Source organism: Chinchilla lanigera, unplaced genomic scaffold, assembly GCF_000276665.1.
Source record: "Chinchilla lanigera isolate Chin_1 unplaced genomic scaffold, ChiLan1.0 scaffold00038, whole genome shotgun sequence".
Taxonomy (NCBI): Eukaryota; Metazoa; Chordata; class Mammalia; order Rodentia; family Chinchillidae; genus Chinchilla; species Chinchilla lanigera.
The window spans coordinates 10997822-11022272 of record NW_004955439.1 but is presented as its reverse complement, the minus strand read 5'-3'; the positions used below and the strand labels follow the sequence as shown (position 1 = coordinate 11022272).

Sequence of the window (24451 nt, the reverse complement as noted above, 5' to 3'; positions counted from 1 at the left end):
TAATCTTGTGGATATTCTTTATTTGAATGATTTAAAAAGCTTATGATTCCAACTTAAGATGTGAAATTGACTTTAGATTTGTAATTTTAGTTGGAGGACTAAGAAAATTTGACTTCATTCATTAACAATAAAACATGCACTATATGTACAACTCTGTTTGATTTAGTAGAGATATTTAAGTATATGAGAACGCCAGGCATGGTGCCGGGTACCTGTAATCCCAGCTACTTGGGAGAGCAAGGCAGGAAGATACCCAAATTCAAGGCCATCCTCGGCAATATATCAATACCCCATCTCAAAAAATAAGACAAAAAATAATCTTGTGGATATTCCTTATTTGAATGATTTAAATAGCTTATGATTCCAACTTAAGAAAATAAATGAGGAACTAAGAGTACTTTGGTTTAGTTGGTTGTAAATCTGCCACATCATTTACTTGAAATGCTAAAACAAAAATAAAACATAATAAATTTATACAAGGTGTTTGAAATGTTAAGAAATTTTTAATAAATAAAGCTTGTAAATGAGACTGGAAATTTAAGTGCATGCAGCTTATTCAACTTGAATTAAGCAATAATTCATCAAAGCCTCTTTTTCCAAAATAGATTAGTTTTATTTTATTTAAGTGTATCAGAATCACAAAAAGAATAATAAAATATGTGCATCAGGTCTGTCTGAATCCATTTTGTGCTGCTGTATCAGAATACCACAAGTTATGTAACTTATAAACAGAAGAAGTATATTTGGCTCAAAGTCCTAGAGGCCTAGGGGCCACCTCTGGTGAGTGTCTCTTTGCTGTGTCATCACATAACTGACACCATCACATAGGTGGGATAGCAAGAGGTGGAACTCCTAGCCTCAAACCCTTTCGTAATTGGCATCAATGCATTCATGAGGGTGGTGACTTTGTGATCTACCCACGTCCCATTCAGCCCCACCTCCCTATGCTATTGCATTGGGAATTAAATTTCCCAGTGCACATGCTTTCAGGGGGACGTATTCAAACCATAGGAAGATGAGAATCCTTTTGGCAGAAGTAATAAGCAAGAAAACCTCAACTGTAGTGGCTTAAACAAATATGGGATTATTTTTCCCTCATGATGACTTGGAGGTGATATTTAAACCCAAGTTGATCGGTCCAGTGAGATCAGAGCCAAAGCCTCAGTGGTTCTCTTGGCCTTTTTAATAACCACAAGACGCTGCTATGGTATCACCCATCACAGCCAGGACAATGCCGGAAATGTAATAAGGGGTCAAAAGGATTGGGTAAATGTTCAATATATGCAGAAATGACCTATCTATGTAGGTATTATCTATGTATCTATCAGTGTATCTATCTACCTGGTCAAAATTTTAGAATGGAAGTCCCAAAAGGGATTTGGGAATCTAGATATTAACAGGTTCCCCAAATGATTTTGTTGATCAGATTAACCATTCTCTAGCAGGCATGTCAGTTCCACAACTGTTAGCGCTTCCATCTGCCAGGAAGTTATGTACAGATCTATACCTCCAGCTCTGACCTTACCTTTAACTTGGCTGCTTTCTATGCCTCTCCCAGTAGATATCTTTCAGGCATCTCAACTTTCCATGCTCAAAGTAGTGCTTCTGAGTCCTCAGCTCTTGCTTAGGCCCTCATTCCTAGTCTTTTACATGTAGCCCGAGTCTAGAAATCATCTTAAATTTCTATAATTCTCTCATGCCCCACATCCAACCCCATAAGCGAGTGTTACTGATTGACTGTCTCCCAACACTGCCCAAGGGAAGGGAGCATGGGGAAACACTGTGCCTTGGACCCTTACACTGCCTGCTGCTGTGTACACTAAAATCTTTTTCTCTGGCCCAGGAGTCTCATGTCTTCTGCCAGCATTCACAATACCCAAGCAGGCTACCTTGTCAACCTGCAAGGCAGGAAATACCTCAAAGTTAGTGTGCTTATCACTAGGTGTTCTCTCTAGTGGAAATCCTCCTCCCCTAGATGTTCTCATGGCTGGTTCCTTCATGTCAGTCATGGTTTTGGCTCTATTCTTGCCTCTGCCAAGAAGCTATCTTTGACCACTCAATCCACAGTGCCAGCCAGCTTTCCAGCACTATGACAAATACCGTAGGTAATCAACCTCATAAGAGAAAAGGTTTAGGCAGAGGCATTGCTTGTGGGCTTTTGATGGTGGTGTGGTACACCATGGCAGCAGTGTGTGACACAGCAAAGCCACTCATGGCCAGGAAGCAAAGGGAGAAAGGAGGAAGGGGCTGGGCTCCCTTAGTCCCTGTTAAGAGTGTGCCCTTAATGGCCAGAAGACCTTTCTCTACACTCTACATCTTAGAGTTGTCACCACCTCCCACAGTGCCGTTGCTGGGGACCAAGACTTCAGCAACACCCGGGTCTTGGGGACACTAGATCCAAACTATTCCACCTTTGCCACCAGAACCCCAATCTCTCTATCACGTCAGACTTTTATTCCCTTCATAGCATTTATTCTTTAATAACTTTTAAAATTTGTGTAAGGCAACCTTTAAAACACGCACACACAAGATCTATAGCATGTGATGACCAATAACTGGGCAACCACAATTTAAAGGTAAGATCAAAACGTGATCAGTGCAGTTGATGTCCTCTTTCACTGCTCCCTAGTTTCATCCTCTACCCTCCCTCCACAGAGAAAGATATTAATCTGAATTTGGGGTTACTCATCCCCATGCATTAAAAAACACTTTGCCACTAAATAATATCTAATATTAGTTGGCATGTTTTAATTTGACATAGATAGCATCATAACTTTGCACATTTTTTTCTGCAAAACGGTCTCGGAAGTCCTGTTTGTGAGACTGTCCTCATAAATACGGACAACTCTACTTCACTCCTTCCCACTGTGCGCCTTCATTGTAAGAACGGGCTGCACCTTATGCAGCTTTTCTGGCATTCAAACTCTTTGCCATTCTTTCCACCTCTTTGTGTAAATGTTTACAAAGTTCTCTAGGGTACATAACCAGCAGTAGCATTTCTGGGTCAAAGGGCATTCATATTTCAACTTTTTCAGATATTGCCTAATTGTTCTGCAATTTTTTTTTCCTCTCTGAGTTTTAAAGTTTTCTTTAAAGTTTCTTAAAGTTTCTTAAGCATCTCTCATAGCCCGATAGTGAAGTCTGCTATGGCTTCGACGTTGTTTGAGTGTCCCGTAAAAGTCCATGTATTGGGAGCTTGGACCCCAGAGTAGTGGGTTTGAGAGGTAGTGGAAACTTTCAGAGGTGCAGTCTAGTGGAAAGTCCTTAGATCACGGAGGGCAAACCCTCAAAAGCAAGTAAGGTAGCTCTCATGCACCCTCTCCCCAGAAGTTCTCTAAAGAGGTTGTTGTTAAGGGAGCAAGCTTAGTGCCTCTCTCCCATTCCTGTCTCTCCCATTCCCGACTCAGTATGTGGCAGCTTGCTTCTACGTCCAGCCAGGATGCGACACCATTCACCACCCCTACCAGAGGCCAAACCTGTGGGGCCAGCTGATTTTGAATTTTGAATCTTCAGATCTATAAGTTTCTTTTCTTCATAAGTAGCCTGCCACATGTACTTACTTCATTATAACAATGAAAAAATTAAGACAAATTCTAAGACATCTTATCAATCATGCTCTTTTTTATGTCCATGCCACCTAAAACAGTGGCAGCTACATGAATATTTGTTGAGTGGCTGAACAAACGGAGGCTGAGTGGTGCCATAATGTGGGTCACACTGTAATCCTGGAGACCCAGTAAGAATTGCTTCCAGGATGCTGACTCCATAAAACTTGCCTGAGAGGAAGCAGTTATTGTCAAAACAATCCACTAAGTAATGGTTCCAAAGGTCCTGTCCCCGGGAAGCAAGTCAAACACAAGTGCACATCCTTCCCACAGTGTGCCTGAGCTGGTGCAGGCCAGGCACTCACTCACTTCTAGTGAGGACTGGAATTGCAGTTCTAGGGGATTCATCAGCGGGTGGGGGGACCTGAACCCAGAGTGGAGAAACAGAGCTGCTGGGGCTGTGGGGCTGCAGTGTCAGGAGGATCCTGTCAGGGAGGAGGAGCAGGGGACATGGGCCACACCTCTAACCCAGTAAAGTTTCCCCTGGTAAAGTCTGAGATCACATGGGTCTTTAACTTAAAAAGCAAAGGAAGCACAAAGAGGCATCCTCACACATTCTTCCAATGGCAGCCTACAGACTGCTTTGAGTCAGGACAGTAAGCCCTCGAGGGACAGCTCAGATGGATGCCCGGGCTTGGAAACTGTCTGCCTGAGGTCTATAGCTCTGCCTGTCTCTCTCTCTCTGTCTGTCTGTCTCTCTCCCTCTCTCTGTGTGTGTGTGTGTGTGTGTGTGTGTGTGTGTGTGTGTGTGGTGTTTATCCTGGCCTCTTTTTCTAGTTGTTTGCATTTGCTTTTCATCCCACATTATCTTGGATCCAGCTTGGAATGTATAAATCACTTAGCAAGCAAACAGCAGGGCCAACAAAGGATGAAAACTAATACCCCCAAAGTGGGGCCAAGGAGGGGCAATTAGAGCAAGGAGAGTGGGGAGGAGAGGATGGGGCGGGGCAGAGAGAAGCTGGGGACCTGAGCTCACAGGGCTGCGATAGCCCCTCCTTGTCCCCTGAGGACCAGCTCACCAGGTGAGATACATGGAGAGACAGAGACAGAGATGGAGACAGACTGAGCACACGCACAGAGAGTGAAAGAGAACAAGCCCAGGAAAATGGCATCAGGGAGTTTGACCATCAAAGCCCGAGTCTGCTCACCTGGAAGTCGCAGTTAGTCAAATTTCACCACTTGTTGTGCCCTGATCCCCTGCTTGCCTCGCTGCTCAGCCCCAGAACAGCCTCTCATGTTCGTCTTCCAGCTTTGTGGTCCCATCCTTTAAAGCCCAACTTCATGCCTCATTGTTGAGAAAGTCTCCTTCAGACTTCAGTGGGGGAAACACCAAGGCTGGGCTCATCCTTCTCCTTTGAGCATCCTGTGGCCCTTCTTGGGGCATTTGCCATCTCTGCCTGGGGCCAAACCTTCTACTTGACTTTCATATCTTAGAGAGCAGGGGCCAAGTCCACTCAGCTGTGCCCCCAGACCTCTAGCATAGGACCTGGCACACGGTGGGACCTCAGATGGAATGGGCAGGCAGGATGAACATCTCAGAGTCCCTGCAGTTTGAAGAGAATCAGTGAACGACTTGAAGACTTCACTGAAAGCTTTTCTGCACTTTTGATGGGAAACTCTTTGGAAGAGGTGCACAAGTCTCAGATATGTAGCAGCTAGATAAACCAGCTGCAACACAACCCACATAATTATGGGGAGCTGGGAATATGTATGAGGAGAGGGGTGATGGGAATGGATTGAACTAAGTGCAAACTCTCCACTGTTTGGCAGTCCGGATTTATAATTTAATTTCTGGTCACACACTTGGAGCATTGGGCTGACTAAACATTATGTTTCTGTAAATTGTTGGACTCAGAAGGGAAGTGAAAGGCTATCTCTAAATAATCTACTCTTGGAACAGATGAAAATGCCCATGTTTTTACAGTCTATGAGAAGGAAGACAGGGCATATCAGAAAGGACCCAGCCATGTAGACAGGCATCATTCTAAGTATTTGCAGAAGAGAAATTTAAGGCAGGAAATTGGTTGCACAGGTGATGGGAATACTAGAAAACTGAAGGGGACAGTGAGGCTGTGGCTCTTCCCTCCCTTCCTTCCCCCAGTGCTACAGGAACAGAGAGGTGGCCTCTGGGACCACTTGGAGGAAGCTGAAGCCTTACATGGCCTGCAGTAGGGACAGATGCCAGGCCAATACAGGCACAGCCAGGGAGACCACCGGAGGCAGTGAGAGGAAGAGAAAAACTCTGTCCCCTTCTCCCACAAATGCTTCCCATTAGCTGAACCAGCCTTCTTCCCTTTCTTCCTTTCCCCTTCTTTCCCAATTTTTGTTTTAAAACAAAAAAAAAAATTTAAGAAAAGGGAAAATTTAAACTTACCAGTAATACTTTTAAAAAAGCACATGCAAAAGTAAATATGAAGTCCTTGGTTGCTGTGACAGGTAGGAACTGTCACCTATTCTTTTCTTTTCTCTTCTTTTCTTTTCTTTTCTTTTCTTTTCTCTTCTGAGTCTCACTATGTAGCCCAGGACTGCCTTGAACTTGTGGCAATCCTCCTGCCTCAGCCTCCCAATTGCTGGGATTATAGGCATGCACCATTACTCCTGACTATCACCTGTTCTTCCCCAGCTCCAAATTGCCCAGGTAGCAGGTGCAGACCCTGGAGCTGGGCAACCTGGCCCTATCCTACTCATGTGATCTTGGACTAGTGTTTCAACAGCTCCTTCAAGTTTTTCCTCTGTGGAAAAGGAAAAAAGGCAATAGTGAATCCTACCACTAGGGATTATGGGAAGGTTAATACATTTGAGGGCCTGAGAACAGTATATGCAAACAGTGTGAGATCCAGTCCTGAGAAGACGCTGACATGGTGCCGGGCTACTCACCTGTTTTCAGACAAAGCTCCGCCTGATGGAAAACCTGTTCCAGCAATCCTGCTCCTGTGGCAATATTCGGACTTAGAGATCAAATATCATCCATTCTTAGCCTTTAACCAAACACACACTGTTTCCACCAGTGGGATTCAAGTGTCATCATGGCCTCCTGCCAAATGTTGTCTGGCTAGAGCTCAATTAGACTGGAAGCAGGAAATAGGGAAGATAAAATAAGGCCCTCTTTTGTTTCAAAATGGCATTTCAACACCTGCCAACCTTAGCTGCTGCCCCGGCACAAAACAGGGTTCCTGTGTTGCAGCTGCAAAGTTAGGGCCCTGCCATCCGCTCCTGATGTGGCCACCGGCACCAGATCAGAGCCCAGGTGAATCAGAGGACACCTGCCCATGGGCAGAGGCCGGGGCCTATGTGGTTGGCAGGTGGGGCCAGTTTCTCCAGACCTTGTGCCTCTGCAAACTGGTTTCTCAGTCAGCTCTCCTCTGGCTCCTCAATGGTCTTTCTAGTGTGTTTTCAAAGTTACATTTAAATATTTTTACTTATATATGTATTTTTATATATGTGTCTGAGTATAATATGTTTTATATTAGCACTATAATCTAGTGTAGTATTAATTTCTGAATGAATAAAAACTGGGCCAGTGATTCCTCAGGGTATATATCCTTAGACTCAGTTATTAAAAAAATCAACAAAATAGGAGTATATCAAATACACAAGGCCACCCATCTCTAAGATATCAAAGATTCAGTTCATAATATTGAAATAGTATCTTTGAAACTCTTATCACAATTCTTCTGTGTACCTGAAGCTAGTGGACTTCTGGTTTAGGTGTTTAAATATAATTGAATTAACACTTCTGCAATTCTCTTAATTAAGGACTAAGGGAACAAGTGATTTAACTTGTGCCAGTTTTCATCTGTGCATGATTTTTTTCCATGTTGAAAGCAGACATCAGAGTTTCCTAGCTTAGAGGCAGAAACTCAACCAGAGCCAGCATGAACTCTGGCAGTGACCTGTAAAGGGAAAATTGTGGGGGAAAAGCTGAAGAGAAAATAGAGCTTAAAGAAAGGCAGGATGTCCATTAATTAAAACTAATACAGAGCATGAAAAGCTCATAGACAGTAGCTCTAATTCTTTAAGACTTCTTCATATCCAAAGACTTATTTTAATGGCCAAGTCCATACTTGATGCAGTCTGAGTATGTACTACATGCATAAATCCTCATTTATTTTTAGTGAGTCTACTTTCAATGCAGATTTAAGGCAGGTGATACAATTGAAATTTATTTGAACAAAATCATAATAAACAGGAGAGTTAGACAATGAGGAAGATGGCGTGAATGAGATATTTCCCTTTTCCCAGCTACCGGATGCAAAAGAACAGAACTTAATTTAAGATGATCACATTTCATTAAGTTGTCTAAACAGAAGATCTCTTGAAAATGGCCTGAGAGTGGAAAAGCTTTTATAAAGAGTATTTTGTCACACAAAACTGCATTCTCAGACTGTCGGAGATCGGGCTACGTAAGGATTAAATTGTTTACCATGAAGGAACCTCTCGCTGTGTTGGAAAAGCTCATATTCACAGTGTTTGGAAGTCAAGATAACACCTCAGCTGAGGCAGCTGAGGAAGCAGGCTGATGACACTCCCTATTCCAGAGCAAAAAAAGTTGCCAGCCTTACAGGTCTGATGATTCTCTTAACTGGAAAATTTTACTGCTTGGAGAAATCTTTGAGCTAATTTCCTAAGGTCCTGCTCAGTTCCCACCTTGCCTCAGCATCTCCTTCCTTTGAAAACCAAATAAATACAGGCTGTCCAGTGGAGTTCTTTGTCTTTACTCTCAGAAAGTACTCCTGAGAGGGTTCTGACCTTCCTGGAGCCCCCAAAACCATACTACTTGTCTTTTTAATTAAGCCATTTGCCACACACTCCTGTAGAATGTTGTGGGCCTGATCAGTCCATGATATGAGACAATTTTAACATGACATGTGGCATTTCAGTTATAGCAGAAGCTATAGATCACAGCCATTGAGATAAATGGCTCACTTCAAAATGATAAATTATACTGTTTTAAATGACTCCAGGTCTTACATATGAACAGGTATGATTTGAAATGCCACCTTCCCTTCTATATGTCACATTTCTATGATTGAGCATATGAAGTAAACTGAAATATGTGACAGCCAGTTTGAAAAAAAAGATCTATTTTTGTCAATACCAATATACCCCCTCACTGACTTTTCTTCTATAGTAACTTACAGGTAGTGTTTACTGCTGTTTATTTGGAATTATTAAATAAAATGAAGACTTAGTAAAGCTTTCTTATCATAGCTGACAATTAGGAAGCAAATATAGATAAAATCTATTAGGTCAACATGGGCCAGGGTGTTCTGATTCAGGACAGTCAGCTATGTCACAGTGGATGCTGACGGTCACTCTGAGAGTCAAAAGCCTCTTGTTCTAGAAGCCAGAAAAAAACCTTTGTCATTCCTCCTCTTTGGCAACACCAGCCATGTCTGCCAGCACTGTTCACTGAAGGATCAAATGAGAACATCTATATTGTGACCCTAGAAAGCACCATTTATATATTCTATGTGCTTATCACAGTGGGAACAGAAATACTGGAGACTGAATATGAACTATTCTAACTCCAGGAAAAAGAATTCCCAAGTGTTTCCTATCAAATGGAATTAGTATCATCACCCAGTATCACAAAGGGCAGGTGGAATAAATAGCCACTCTAAAATGGAATCAAAATAATTCTATCACCAGGCATGGTAGAGCAATGCCTGTAATCCCAGCACTCAGGAGGCTGAGGCAAGAGGATCGTTGCAAGTTCAAGGCCAGCCCGGGCTACAAAGTGACCAGCCTAAACTAGTGAGACCTTGTCTCAAAAAGACTAATAATAATAATAACAATAAATCATCTCTGAAAACCAAACACAGCTTTTTCCAATGAGCTGTAGCCTCAAATCACAATAAATCTGGTCAATGGCTTCTTGGAAGAAAATATAAGCAATTATATAAAATATATCTTAAATACTCAACAAGTACAATTATAATATATTAAGTAATAATCTATGAAACAGAGTGGTTTCCAACATTGGTCTATGTGGTCTAGTCCAAGTGACCTTAACCACTGGACACAAATTGTTAAGTGAATTGCTCCAAATAAAAATTGCTGAATTAAAAAAAAAAAATCAAGGGCTATCAGTATATAGCTTACCTGGTAGTAGGCTTACTTGGCCCTAGGTTCCATTTCTAGCACCACAGATAAAACAAAATCTATTAGAAGGCTTTATTAATCATCTAATAAAACATGGAAACAGAAAAATATGAACGTCCTCACAGTTGCTCACGTCTTGGCTTTGATTTCCAAGACAGTGGCAGCAGTTTATTCTTGGGCGCTGTAGAAATGAAAATAAGAGGTGTACAGGGCTTCCATGGACACAAAAATGACCCAATTAATAGATGTTTTGACTTTTGAAAGTCTTCTTGCTTATGCCCTCCAATCCAGGGAGAATTTCTTTTAATTTGAGGGCCCTAAATATGTATTACAAACCCATCCTAAAGCTGTCTACTCTAGTTTATAAATAATTCTAAAAAGCAGACTTATTTAATTTCCCAGCATATAGTAAACTGAAAGAGGAAAGGTCAGGTGTCAAAAGCAAAAGCAGCTGTAAGGAACGATGTGAATAAAGATGTGAATGTGGCAGTTTACTAGGCGGACACCAGACAGAAAGGCAGAGGCCGAGATACACTAACAGGGATCCAGGGAGAGGAAAATTTTCAGAATACAGTTACTTGTGTTTAAGGTTATTGCTGGGTTAGAATACATGCACATTTAGTTGATTACTAAAACACTGGGAGACAAAAGAGGATATAGCAAAATAAAAATTTTGTGTGTGGGGGGAATTTGGGATAGGCATGAAATACACAAAAAGAAATCTCTCCTGATCTCCTAACTTAGAAAGAACAGTTGCCAACCATGTGTTTGATTTCCTGCTAGTTGCCACAACCTGTGGTCAATTTTCATAACTAATATATTATTAGTAGTTCATTTCCTAATGGCCTAGCCCGGCTCTTTAACTAGAAACTAATGTTTGGAGCTAATGAGAGGCATCGGCACACACAGAGCCGTTCTGGACATTTCTTCTGCCCACCTCTGTGAGGTGGATTGGCTTCTAGAGAAAACTATGAAGAAAGGCAAGTTTTATTGCATCTTCACTGGCCTATGTTAAGTTTGTTGTAGCTTTGTCCTTCAGCAGTGTCAGCAAGGATGGTTCCCACATGTCAACGTGGCCACACCTCTGCAGACTGGGCCCTGGAGATATTGTTCCAGTAACTGGAAAAATGCAGGCAAGTACAGGGAGCACAACACACAGTGAATTCAGCTCTTGAAGGAGGAGGAAGAGGAGGAGAAGGAGGAAGAGGAGGAGAGGAAGAAGAGGAGGAGAGGAAGAAGAGGAGGAGAGGAGGAAGAGGAGGAGAGGAGGAAGACAAAGAGTAGGAACAGGGGAAGGAGGAGAAGGAGAAAATTACAAATGAGCAGAACCAAATTAGTTCTTTTTGGACTCAACTAATTCCCTCCTTCCCTGAGGCACCTGCTTCTGTCAGTCACTGTTTGAATGAAAGGTATGAATTACCAGGAGAAATCTTTGGGTGTGGCTAAGGAAATGTTCCCTCTCACTTGTTGCAAATAGTATTTCCTATCTTTTTGTAGGTGACGGTCATAATGTCATAAAAAGGGCTTTGTGCTCTACACCACAATTGACTTGGGTTTGGATTCTGACTCTGGTAGTTATTAGCCATCGGAACCTGCATGATTTACTTAAATTTCTCATCTTTATAATGGGAATACAAATTGTACATAGTAAATTTGCTTTCAAGATGGGATAATTTATGTGAAATGCTTAGCGCACACCTTGATACATAGAAATGTCTGAAAAATACGAACTTTCATTAGTGATTTTGTTTTGTTTTTGTTTTCTGGTACCAGGGATTAAACTCAGGGTTTCTGGCCTGCGCGACACCCCCTTTTAAAGCTTTTTTATTTTGAAATACAGTCTTCTTAAGTCTTTAAGTTGCCCAAGCTGAGCTCAAACTTGTGATTCTCATGCTTCAGCCTTGCAAGAACTTGGAAGATAAAGGAGGATGTGTTAGGAACTGAATCATTAGCTATGTAGAAAGTATCAACGACTTGCTTAAAATAGCTGAACCATGAGATTATCACCAAGAGACCAGCAGGACATACCTCCTGTATTACAGAAGGGGTCTTAAACACAAAGCTCTTCGTCAGCATTTGAAAGGGAGATTGTTGAATTGAACATTCACTGAGCAACTAGTATTTACCAAGGATAGTGAGATTATAAGTAACAGGGAGATAGTGACCAGATGGAACAGTCATCACAGAGCGTGAGAAGAAATGCTGTCCGGTGCAGGATGATTTTTGTATGTTCCTAATAAAGAATTGTGCAAAGATCAATAAAAAAAGAACTTGCTATTTTGTGCTTGACATATGGTTAAGGCAGATGGTGGCTTGAGCCCAAAGAGTCTCGCAAAATGGAATTATAGACTCGAATTGTTAAAATGGAACTGAATAGGAAAAAAGAAAAAGTCTCATAAGCTCCAAAAACAAACTGCCCTGAACAGAGGGTAACCACAGGTCATTTGAAAAAGTCTTGGTGAACTTAGCTGATGGGTGCAAGCACAGTTTGCACTGATAAATTACATAGCTGCCAAAGTCATGCAATCTTAGGCTATTTTATTAGAAGAAACACAGTATTACAGACAGATACTGTTCTCATTGTATTCCTGGCTGACCAGAGCACATTTTTCTGGAATTGAGAAATATCTGTTTAGAAGGATAATGATGTATTTTAGTATCTGGAGGAACTCATCAGAGATGGTGAAATACAAATGTATGGAAAAAGGAAAGGTCTGAAGGTAACTTGGGGGAAGTACTGAAGAGAGGGACCGTGGTAGCTTAGCATAATTTTAAGGTTTGCCAGGTGGTCTCAAACTTTTCAGAAAGTTATAAAATGACAGACTTTAAATGTGTAAAATGGCTTTCTAGAAATTACAAACAAAATGGTTAAGTCTTGTGACTAAAAGTATTTCCTGTCTATAGATAAACTGAACGAATGATTAACGGTTGAGTAAATTGAGAGAACATTCCTAAGCTGGCGTGAAGAATCTCTGAGACTCTAAGACTGTGATTTGTCTGGGGAATTAGCTCAGCAGCCTGCTGTCTGGCAAGTACAAGGTCCTGAGTTCGATTCCCGATACCAAAAGAAAAACAAAAAAACCCACAAAATCTAAGACTGTGATTCTATAGACACTTTTGTAGCCAAATAGATACATGAACAGCCACGTAACTATCTTCTCTGAGCTTGGTAAGGTAGAAGTATGTGCTTGGCTTTAATACACAGAGATCTTTTCTGATCCCCAAAGATCATCCATCTATTCTTCAGCAAATATTTCATTGGAATCATGTTTACATACAACTTGCATATGAATGTTCATAGCAGGATTATTCCAAATAGTCACAAAGGAGAAACAAAGCAAATGTCTGTCCATTGATGTGTATGTACAAATGAGGTGTGGCATAGCCATACAATAGAACATCAACCATAGGAAGGAATATAGAACTGTAACACCAAGAGAGGGATGAATTTAAAAATGTTTTATTAAATGAGGAAATCCAGACACTAAAAGCCACTCTGTATGATTCCATCTATGTGAAGTGTCCAAAATAGGCAAATCTCTAGACATAGAAAATGGATCTGTGGCTGCTGGTGGTTGGGAGCAGGAAAGGGTGAATATGAGGTGACAGCTACCTTTGTGAATATACTAAAGACTCAACTATACATTTTATAATGGTAAATTTTATACTATGTCTCCCATTCAAGTACTAACCAGGCCTGACCCTGCTTAGCTTCTAAGATCAGATGAGATCAAGTGCATTCAGGGTGGTATGGCCATAGACAAATTTTATATTATGTGAATTATATGTCATGAATATTCTAGTTTCAAAGGTAGAACATTGTAAAAATTACAATATATTTCAGTTTTCCAAACTTTTCCCAAAGGATTTTGGCCTACCCTGCTTCCTTTTCAACTCAGCTATTTTACCATCCCTACATTTGTATGTTTGTATAAATCAGCGATGGTGAACCTTTTAGAGAGGAGTGCCCAAAACCCACTTATTTACGCAAAGTGCCAACACTACAATTAAACCTGAATACCAAGGTTTTAGTGTAGAAAAGACACCTTGCACATTAACATCTTTTGTCTTAAAATAAAAAAACACATGGGTGCCATCAGTTCACCAAAATGGGTATAGAGCTGTAGGAAAGGAGAATTTATTTCAAAGCAGTTTGTAAGATGAATGATGACTCTTCCTTTCCTGGAGATTTTCCCCTCTTTTTTCTTCCCTGAATTTCTTCTGGGTCTTTGAACATGGCTGACATTAAGCTCGCTCCCTCCCCCAGCTGAGAACACAGGTACCTGAGCAGAGAACTGTGCAAAGCTGGAGCCACTAAAGAATTACAGACAAACTTATGTGAGTCCTGATGAAAGAACAGATGAGAGGTCAGGGGACTCCGGGGAAAACCAGGGAAAGGTAGAAGGTGGTGGGGCTGGGGTCCAACAGTAGAGCTCAAATTATTAAAGATCACCAAAATTTCAGAACAAGAAATTTGGGCAGGTTGGTATTATTGCCATGTGAAGAACACCATCCTGGGCTTATTGGAAGGATGGCTGTTGGGTCGGGGATTCTACCTCTGTATTCTCATTACCTGTTACTGGTGCTTTACCTCCTATTACCTTGTAAACAGAGGTCTGCAACGCCTCTCCTTGCACATGAGCTTCTCGAGGGCAACAGCTGAGACAACAGAGCTTGTTATGCAGCCACATGGATGCTGTAGGTGAGGGAATTGGATGTCTGAAACGAAGCAGGCGTGTGATGCACACTCTGTGACTCACCTACTATGGAAATGACTGCACGCGGATGCCATGGACTCCTCGTTCTCCTATACTGTAGCTCACAGGATATTCGAAACACCTTTCCCGACTGAATCCAACTGCCGGCAGTCACTGTGAAGCCACTAGATGGCACAGTCCTGCCAGACGTGGTAGAGATTTCGGCAGTGAGGATTACAGTCTTGCTAGATAACTTCATCATATACTTACGGAGTATCGTTTACTGTTTTATTTTTCCAGAATTTTCCTATGTGTTGGTAATTTATGCCTTCCAGATCATGTAAATACAGATGTGTTAGCTAGTCATCTGAGTCAACTGTTCAATGACTGCAGCCAGGCTGTAAAATTGATCACTTTTCTCTTTGTTTTCAGTTCAAGTATTTTGACTATTCCTTTGCCACAAATTCTTCTGTTTTTCATACAGTTACATCAGTGGCCTGGGTCTCTTTTATTTTAAACATATACTGATAGAGAGGAAAATTACTCATCTTTAACATACTGGAAATTCTTTTACAGCCCATAAATTTCTTAGCTCTCTTAAAGATGTCACTCATTTTCTTTTATGCTGCTTTAGGGAGCCCAAGTCTTGGGGGAAAGAAGCACCGTCCTCAGACACAAGGTAAATGAGGTCTTTCTTTACCCGGCTTTGTCATTTGTCTTTTAAAAACATAAATAAAAGCTTTATTTGCAGTCAGGAACTACCGCAGCAGGACCAGGCAGGCTGTACATTTTACTGTGTCCATGATCACTGGGGACATGCCATCCCCCAGCCCACCTTTGGCCTCCACCAACATCTACTGAAGCCACGGAAAGGAGCTGGGTAGGGCTTCATTTAGAACAAGTTCAAAGCTAACAAACGAAAATTGTGGAAGAGACTCAGGAGCAAGAGTAAGTTGGTTCAGACTGAGGTCATGACACTAGGAACGTGGCCAATATGGAAGCACAACGTCAGGACAACCCGAAAGCTCTGAGTCTCCAGGGGAAGATGGGAATTCCACCACACAAGTCCCTGCCGCTGCCCCAAGAATAATTGACTAGGTTTGAGATCTCATGGAGCATGAAGAGGCTTCACTGAGGTGGTGGCAGCCCTGGAGTAGACAGCTGGAAAGTTAAGGACCCATTAGTTAAGGACCCACTTGTATAACCAACAAGAGGGAGGAAGATGAATGCATGAGAGTGGACCCATTAGTCAAGTTTCCCCCAATTTCTTTGTGGTTCCCAGTTCTCAGTTGCGGTCCCCTGCAAAAGGACAAAGATGAATAGAGTCTAAACTATAAAACAAGAGTGTGATTTATTGTTTTATAGCCCTTCATTGTACAGACAGGATTTGAGGAGTTATTTTTCAGTGTATTATGGAGGTCTCTGAGGATGACCTCTAATTCTAGAACTGTATGGTTAAAGATTTTTTAAAAACTGGCTCAGTCCCTGGAATATAAAAAAAACTCTGTGGTACTTTGATGTTTATTAGGAGATAAAGTGCCTTTAATTTTTGAATACATTGAATCAATTTTACATAGCATTACATTTTTATAACACTTATTTACTTTTTATTTTTAAACCCCACTTTCTCTTTTATTTTTTTTTAATCCAGATGTCATGTAATAAGTGGTGATATTATACATTTATACCTTACAACGATGGCCTAGGGCTTTGATATTTCTTGTTATTGAAACACTGGTATGTCCTAAGAGAAGTGGTAAATACTAAAGAAAGCAAACATGGATTTGGTTTTGTAATAATGAAATTGAGTATCAGGATGGTGACGATTTAAATAAGATTTGTAATTGACATTAATCATTGAAAGTAATGCTGGCTGCAGTTACAAAAACCTAACCTTTCTGTGCTTAACACAACAAAAGTTTATTTTCTACCCTCGTCAGCATTCAATGGGGGTCTCTCAGAGGCAGGGAGGGTGCTGTACTCCACATCCTCGTCCGGGGATCCAGGCTTTTTCTGATTGCTCTGTCATCTCCTAGTGCCTTGTTTTCCTCCACCAATGCTTTACATCCTATCAGTAGGTTTTTAAAAAGAGAGAGGAGAATAGGCGAATCACATTCCACTTCACCATCTCTGTGTAGAGGTGGTATACATAATTTCCGCATGCATTCTGTTGGTGAGAACTAGGCCCAAACACCTATCCAAGGAAGAAGAGTACCTGGGATTGATCTAAAGCATTTTGGCCTCTACTAAATGTATATACAGCAGGAATATAAGGTTTAAGACTACTTGTCTCGGAGTTAAAACTGCCACGTCATTTTCTTCAATGTATTCTTTCAACCTAACCTGCCACTTATATCATACATAGTCAGGGATAACCCAAAGGGGAAATGATTTCCCATTTCCATTATGTAATAGATTAAGATTACCCTTCTTGGTAAAGTTTTAACCAAGGGACTTTTCTATAAAGCAGCATTTTTAAAGGTGGATTTCACCTAATCTTTAGTTAATGGGTAGCTGCTTACAAGGTGCCTAGTGATTCCTGCCTTCTGATATTCACAACCTGGGTTGGCTCCTCGTGTAGTGAACACAGCCGACTTGTATAACAACAAGATATTGTGAAAATGATGGCATGTGACTTCTGAGACTGGATCAAAAAGGTCATCTCGATTTTCCTTGCTCTCAGCTGACTCGCTCTTGGGGAAGCCAGTTGCCGTATTTTAAGGGCACTCAGGAGCCCTTTGGAGAGGTCCAGCTGATCAGGAAATGAGTCTCCTGACAACGGCCACCACCACCTTGCCAGCCATGTGAAGGTACCATGTTGGAATCAAGTCCCCCAGTGTTGGTCCAATGAATGCAGCCCTAGGTGACTTTTGGACTACAACCTCCAGAGGCATTCTGAACCAGAACCACTCAGCCGGGCTGCTCCCAAGTTCCTGATCCACAGAGATGGTATGATGTAATAATGATTATTATTGGCTTAAGCCACTTGGGTCAGAAATAATTCTATGGGAAAAAGTAATTCTATAGGAATAATATTCCTTAAGAACAACTAATATACTAGACATATCATCTGTTGTCCTCTTGTAGGGTGTAGGGAGGGAGGTTGACAGTAGACAAAAGGCAGAAGAGAGGACCCCATCCTTCCATCCCATCAGAGATGCACTTAATTTAGAGATCCACTTTCTGCTTGTTCAGTGGTCACACAAACAGGACCACCATAACCAGGGTAAGTTAATTAGGGCATAAATAAACCTAGCTAAATTGCTTTACTTTTTGAGAATAAAAAATCATTTACTTAAATAGAACGTTATTCATTTAACATTAATGTTATGCTGGAATCACTGCAGTGTTTACAGGAATCACTTCACATGAACGTTATGCTGGAATCACTGCAGTGTTCACAGATAAGGGGATGAAGTCTTGGAGAGTTTAAGCAGCCTGACCATATTCTCAGTCTCAGTTAGTACTTAATATTGGGGGGCTGCCAGTCTAGAAACTGGAAATATTTCACCCATGCTGGCTGGCTCTTAGCCCAACCTGAAGTCAACCATCACTTCCCTGTGAAGAGTTCAGACCCAGGAGGAGGGCAGAGTCCATTTTGGAGAATGGCACATGCTGAGGGGCGAGGGGCAAGAGACTTAGGTTGTGATTTAAAGTCAGTTCCAAGCAGTTCAACAACTGTTTCCTAAGCACCGATCAGTAGTGAAAATATTCCCTTCAGTCCTACCAGCTTGTGGATTCTTGATGGTCATAATACCGATGATAATGGCAGCCTGGTTTCAAACAGGTCAGAATCTATCCTAATTCATTCCAATGTAAGAACTCATTCCATTCCCACACAGTCCTATGGCAAGAGCTGTTACTATCATTACTGATAAGCACGAAAGCAAAGGGTGATGAAACAACCTGCCTAAGGTCACTAGCAAGGGTTAGAGGTGGATCTGGGACTCAAACCCAGAGAGCTGAGGGCTGAGATGGTGTATCTATTGTGCACACTATGTACCTTTCTAAGCTGTTATATGGGCAAATTAGGCTTGTCCTATGTCTGCTGGCCTACTAACTACTCTCCTGTTCCTCCTCCACCTTTATCTTCTTCTGCTCCAATCATAACTCCAACCACTGCCCCACTCACCTGCTCAGCTCACCAGTATGGATACCCTGAGGTCTACCATGCTGCTGATGGTCAATTGTATGTGTTGTCTGTGACCTTTCAGAGTCCTGGGAGTCTCTTTGTTCCTTGCTAGATATCCATGGGTAGTAGATAGCTGTTTCCCCCTTTCATGATTGATACACTTTGTCAACTTGAGAAGTCTAGAAGTTTAAGTGACTCAGCAAGGGGCCAGGGTCCTCATTCTGTAAACATCCTGAGCCTGTGCAGGAGGAGGGCATGAATTGGTGTGACTGCTACATTCACCTGAGGAGGGTAGCCTGCATACAATATAAGTGAGAAAAAGAGGCTTGTTCCTCCTCTTATGCTCTTGTTGATTTTGCTGTCTTCTCTGACAAGAACTGTTGTCCCTCTGCCATATGCTACCCTGCCTTGGAGCCAGCTGATTATGTACTGAAACCTCCACAAACTGTGTGCTAAATGAACCTTTCCTTCCTTCATTTTGGGCATCAGATATTTTGCCTCAGCAACCAGTAAAAAGGAACAAAAACACCCCCACACTCCCCATCTTTCACCCAGCTAAAAATCACTCTTTGGAGAGAGCCAGGTAGTCTGTGTTCAAGCAGGATGGCATGGTTCTCAAGCTGATGTGTATAGAAGAATCACTGCGGGTAAGGAAAGACCCTACTTAAAATGCAGATCCCGTTCCCCATGGGAAGGTTAGGGAAGGTCTGATTATTCTGAGTCAGGAGGCCATGAGAGAAGCTGGCAGCAGGGAAACATGCTCTCCCCTTTGCACCTCCCCTTTGAAGGGCCACACTCACTCCCATGGTGCTCACCTGTTTCATGCGTCATGTATCATTTCACGCTCTCTTAGTCTACTCAGACGGCTATAGTAAATCCCATAGACTAGATGGCCTATAAACAACAGAAATGTATTTCTTGTAGCCTTAGAGGTTAAGAAATCCAAGATCAAGGTGCGAGCAGATTCGCTGTCTCATGAGATCTTGCTTCCTGTGTCATAGATGGTGCCTTCTCTCTGTATCCTCCTCACATGGTGGAAGGGGCAGTTCAGCTCTTTGGGGCCTCATGTATAAGGTACTCATTCCACTCATGGAGATTCTGCCCTCATGACCTAATACTTCCCAAAGGCACATTTCCTGATGCCAGCACAAAGAGGGTTAGGTTTCAACACACCCATTCGGGGTGGACGATGGTGGGGATGGGGAAGCACCCACACTGCTGTTTTCTTCTCTCTGGGCCCCTTCCCGAGGCTGGCCCACACAGTGGCCCACAAGCACCCTTCTTTTATGATGATCTGTTGTCCTCCAGGGCCCAAGGCAAATCAAGAAGATGATTCCAACACCATCTCCAAATGCCCAATTCGGCTAGCTGGCTACTCAGGGCCTCGGCCTTGACCAGCTGGAAGCAGCAGGCGAGGCCCAGAGCACACAAACAGGGAGGCATCGTCCTGCTCCCAGGGGTCTAGCTGTTGGTAGGTAGTCAGATATACAGACAGAATGCCTCAGAGCCAGGTGGACAGATGTTCACAGGTAAGTATGCACTGGGTTTCCTGGGAGCACAGGGAAGGGCCTTTCACGCCACATGCCCAACATTCAGGGAGATTTTCTAAGAAGACAACATTTGATGTGGCTGTGACCGGCCAGTGAGAATCCAGGTGAGGGGCTGCAAACCACATTCACAGCCTGTCGTCTGTTCTTTGTGGCTAAAGATAGTTTTTGCATTTTAAGCAATTGGAAAACATCAGGAGAGGCGTGACAGGTCACAATACATGGGAATGATATAAAGTTCCACTTTCATTTTTCTATAAAAGCCCAGTTTTATTGGAACACAGCCACACTTGTTTGTTTATATGTTATCTGTGGCTGCTTTTGTGAGTTGAGTTGTTGCCACAGAGACTGTGTGGCCTGCAGAGATTCAAATATTTACTCTCTGCCTTTTGGGAGTAGAAATGTGTGACCTTCGGTCCAGGGGGAAGGGGTGCTCTGGGCAGAGGGAGAAGGCGGGAAAACTGCCTGCTCTGAGCAGGGAACTGAGGAAGAGAAGAGGCCGTGTGATGAGACAGAAGAGTCCAGTGCATCCTGAGAAGTACTTTTACTTTTCTTTCATGACTTTCCCAAATGCCTTGTAGCTGGCCAGGCCACATCAGGTACTGCTCTGAGCGATATTTGCTTTGGCAGTGGCAAATTTCAGATTCAGACCTCTCATAGAGAACTCTACCCTGCAATCCTTCTGTCATCTTCCTCACTGAGGCCCTTGAGGGGCTCCTCCCCTGCCCATGACAATAGAAAGTCTGCACTGTGCACACATATGCGTCTCTTTTCTCCTTCATAAGCAGCCTTCTCCTACCCTTAGCATCAGTGCATGCACTGTTCCCTATTATGGTGCAGCAGAAGTCCTACTAAAGGCTCCTTTAGGTGGAATTTTTTTCCCTGTGATTCTTATCTATGGTAGAGCACGCTGGGCAGGTACAGGAACAGCTGGTAATGCCAACTCTGAAAGCGTCCAGCACCTAGAGCTGGTAAAACTGAAGAGCCTATCAATAGAGAATGACAGATCAATGGAAAATTGCTGGCACTGCAGTCTCTGGTGGTTGATAAGTGCTGGCTCCAAGCGGCAAAAAGGGCCATTAACACTAAAAGAGTTAATAGCCACTGGTATGCAGAGCCTGGAGCTGTTAACCCTAAAAGAGCTACATTTTACCAGTTCATGACTTCTTGGCTGAACTGGAATAATGAATAAAAGACATCTTGGCTGATTGGTAACATCTTGGACTCCAGTAGTAGAGGGACCTTTCCCTTTAAATGGCCTTGAATCAGTCAAACAATGGTGAGATCTGTCAGCTTGCTCAACAACCAGCCTGTATCTGATTTCCATCTTACACAAGCTAAAAATCCCATGCTACCAGTGACAGTAACTTAGGACTCATATTGTTGGGTGGCTATGGGCCTGCTCAGATATAGCCCCCAAATAATTGGGTGCAGCAGAAAGCAGAGAGACACAGCAAACGGAGCCAAATGCTAAGGCTGGGGGTTGAGAGATGTAGCATGTTGGTCACTTATCAGTTTGAGGGGATGGAGGCCCAAAGATGGAAGAGCAGAAAGTACCGAATGGGAGCCTGGAAAGGTGAGGGGACCGCTACCCACCAAGCAGTTCTACAGCAGCCGAGCAATCCCAGGTATCTCTGTCACATCATCACTGCTCTTGCAGGCCTTATTTATATGCAGAAAGATCTTCTCTTCATTACTGTACTAGTCCATGCTTCCTAGGGATGTAGAAGAATGCAAGAGATCTGTTTGCAAAATGGAGACCTGAAGATTCCAGCTGAAGGCCTGGATCCCATGGCAACGTCTCATGCAAGTTCGTATCAAGGATCGGCACTGGGAGGATTCAAAGGCCAGTGGTGGAAGCTAGAAAGTCTACACCAGCGGGATGAAGGACCTGTGCCAGCAGGCTGAGGGATTGCACTGAGCCAGGAGGCGAAGACCAGAACTCCCCTAAAGAAAACAGCAACCATCTCTGGCAACAATGAGGACCCGAACTCCTCCAATGATGAGAACAGCTGACACCACGCTTCTCCAGGAAAATCAACAGCATGCAGTCTTTCCCTCCAGTTCTCCTTTTATGTCATTCCAGCAACAATCCTCAAGTGGGTCTTCCACACCCAGACCACACTGACTCGTTCAGCTTACGTGTTCCCTCTTAAGTTGACTGCTAATTAATCCACTGAGTCCACAAGGAACATTTCTCATGGGAAGGTGTCCTTTACGCATTTTCTCAGATCAGGAACCTGAACGTATGATAATGTACCTAGAAGGTAATGCATAGTCAGTAGAGGATAGTATAAATGTCATCTGGGATTGATCTACAGAGGCAAAGTAGGGCAAGGTCACCACGGGACAGTTTAGATAGCAAAATGTTGTCTTTTTAAAAATATTGATTACTGTTAGCATTTTATTCCACAGTGATTATTCTTACTTCATCTGTGTCTCTCCTTGTGTGACTTTTGGTGTGGAATTGTGCCCATGAGTCACTAGTGTGGCAGGTAGGCTAATTATCTCCTGTCCAGGGATAGGTAGTGTAACAGTTTTGCATTTGATAAACTCTCTAGATAATTATACCCAAAATCTTATGTGGGGAGGACTGAGGGCTCATGACTCACACTGCTGTCATTTGGTAACTAATCATTCAGACATTCTTCCAGTAAAAGGCGCGGACCCTGAGAAGGACAGGGACTGTGAGAAGGTGAGGAAGGATGAAACACTTCCGAGAGTCTCCCGAGCCTCAGGAGCCCTGAGTCTGGGCATTAGGACAAGCAAAATTATTAGGAAGCCATATGAAAAATGCTTTCTCAGTGTTATTTTACCTTCATTTATGTTTTTGAGAGAAATGAAGTCAGAATTATTTTTAAATAAGAAAGATGATAAAAACCAAACCATTAAAAGGTACAAGTTAAATATTCATAAGCGCCAGCCCACATCCCTTCCAGGCAATCTTCCATGAGGAGGTGGGATGTCTTTCTCCTATGCAGGGCGGAGCTTCTATTTCACCCAGAGTTGGGGCAGGGTTGTCCCCAGTCCCAATTTAAGGGGCAGCCTCCACATCCATGTCTCAAATTAACCATTTTTCATCTCTGGGCACTGCCAACCACGTGCACATTTCCCCACTTTTTGGACTTCCTTTTCAAATTATTGCCATAAATGCAGGCTTAAATTCACTAAACTAGACATTTTCTCCAGAGGAGCCAATTCTCACCACTTGTTTTATTTCTAGAAGAAGGACAAAAGCAGCAAAGCTGTGTTTGATGATAAACAGACACCTGGGCTGGGTCCTTCTGGAGCAACTGGGGGTGGGAAGAGGGACTATTATGTTTCTCCTGGGTATGAAAGCCACCAAGATCAGACCAACTCCTGTGATTCTTCCCACCACAATTAAAAGAGGTGAAAGATGACTTTTTTTTTTTGTTTTGTTTTGTTTTTTGGTTTTTCTCCGGTACCGGGAACCGAACTCACGACCTTGCGCTTGCCAGGCAGGCGCTTTTGGAAAGATGACTTTTAAAAGCTCAGTCTACCGTGGAAGAGGGTTTCAGTCACCAAACTAGATTCCAAGCATGCATGTAAATTAATAAATGATCAGAGAGCAAAGGGTATTAAAGTATCATTTAAGACCTTTCTTTCCTTAATAATGACATAAAAGCATTATTTGTGCTACATCATTGTGAAGCCCAGTGCAAAATGAAAACTGGGGCTTCCTGTTCAAAAAAAAAATTATTAAGAACCCCACAGTGGCAAACCTAGAGCATTAAGTCCTTTTGAATTCAGGGTCTTGCTCAGGTCACATACTCATGAAAGTTTAAGACAACTTTAAAAATATGTCTACTTTGCTCACGTTAATTCACCCACTACGAATTTGTCTTGTGCCAGGCCTGGTTGTAAATACACGTAATCTTAGCATTCAGGGGGCTGAAGAATGAGAATTGCACGTTTAAGGCCCCAGCCTGGGCAACACAACAAGACTTGAGACAGCAAGATTACACTTTCTGAAACAATTTTTCTATAGCTTGCAAAAGAGTGAATTTACCTAGAACATATACATCTCCTCGGGTCAAACTAATTCTTATCCATGAGATGCTCCGGAAGAGTTGTTGAAATCTGCTTGCAAGTATCCCAGTGTTTGAAGATTTAACAATTTGGAATTTTATTATCTTGAGATAAACAAACTGATACATGAGTTCTGAGAGTGCTCTTATGTACTTGGAAACTCCATTAGCTTTATGATTTTTACCCTTAATAGATATCTATACTTACCATCTCTTCTTACACTCAAGTTTGGTGTATTTCAGTCCTATTTTGGAAGAAATTATTTGACCAAGCAAGAAGTAAATAATGTGGTTTTAGCTACAAAACAAAAGCTTG

General features: G+C 42.4%; 1 protein-coding gene across 1 annotated transcript in view; it reads left to right on the top strand.

The window, feature by feature from the left end:
- Iyd (iodotyrosine deiodinase) overlaps positions 1-23476 on the top strand; it is a 61282-nt gene extending 37806 nt beyond the window's left edge. Inside the window, exons 6-8 of the transcript XR_261977.2 lie at positions 15042-15086; positions 17091-17356; positions 19848-23476. The gene's annotated coding sequence lies outside the window, so the exon portion shown is untranslated. The remainder of the gene's footprint in view (positions 1-15041; positions 15087-17090; positions 17357-19847) is intronic.
- Positions 23477-24451: the final 975 nt, after the last annotated feature.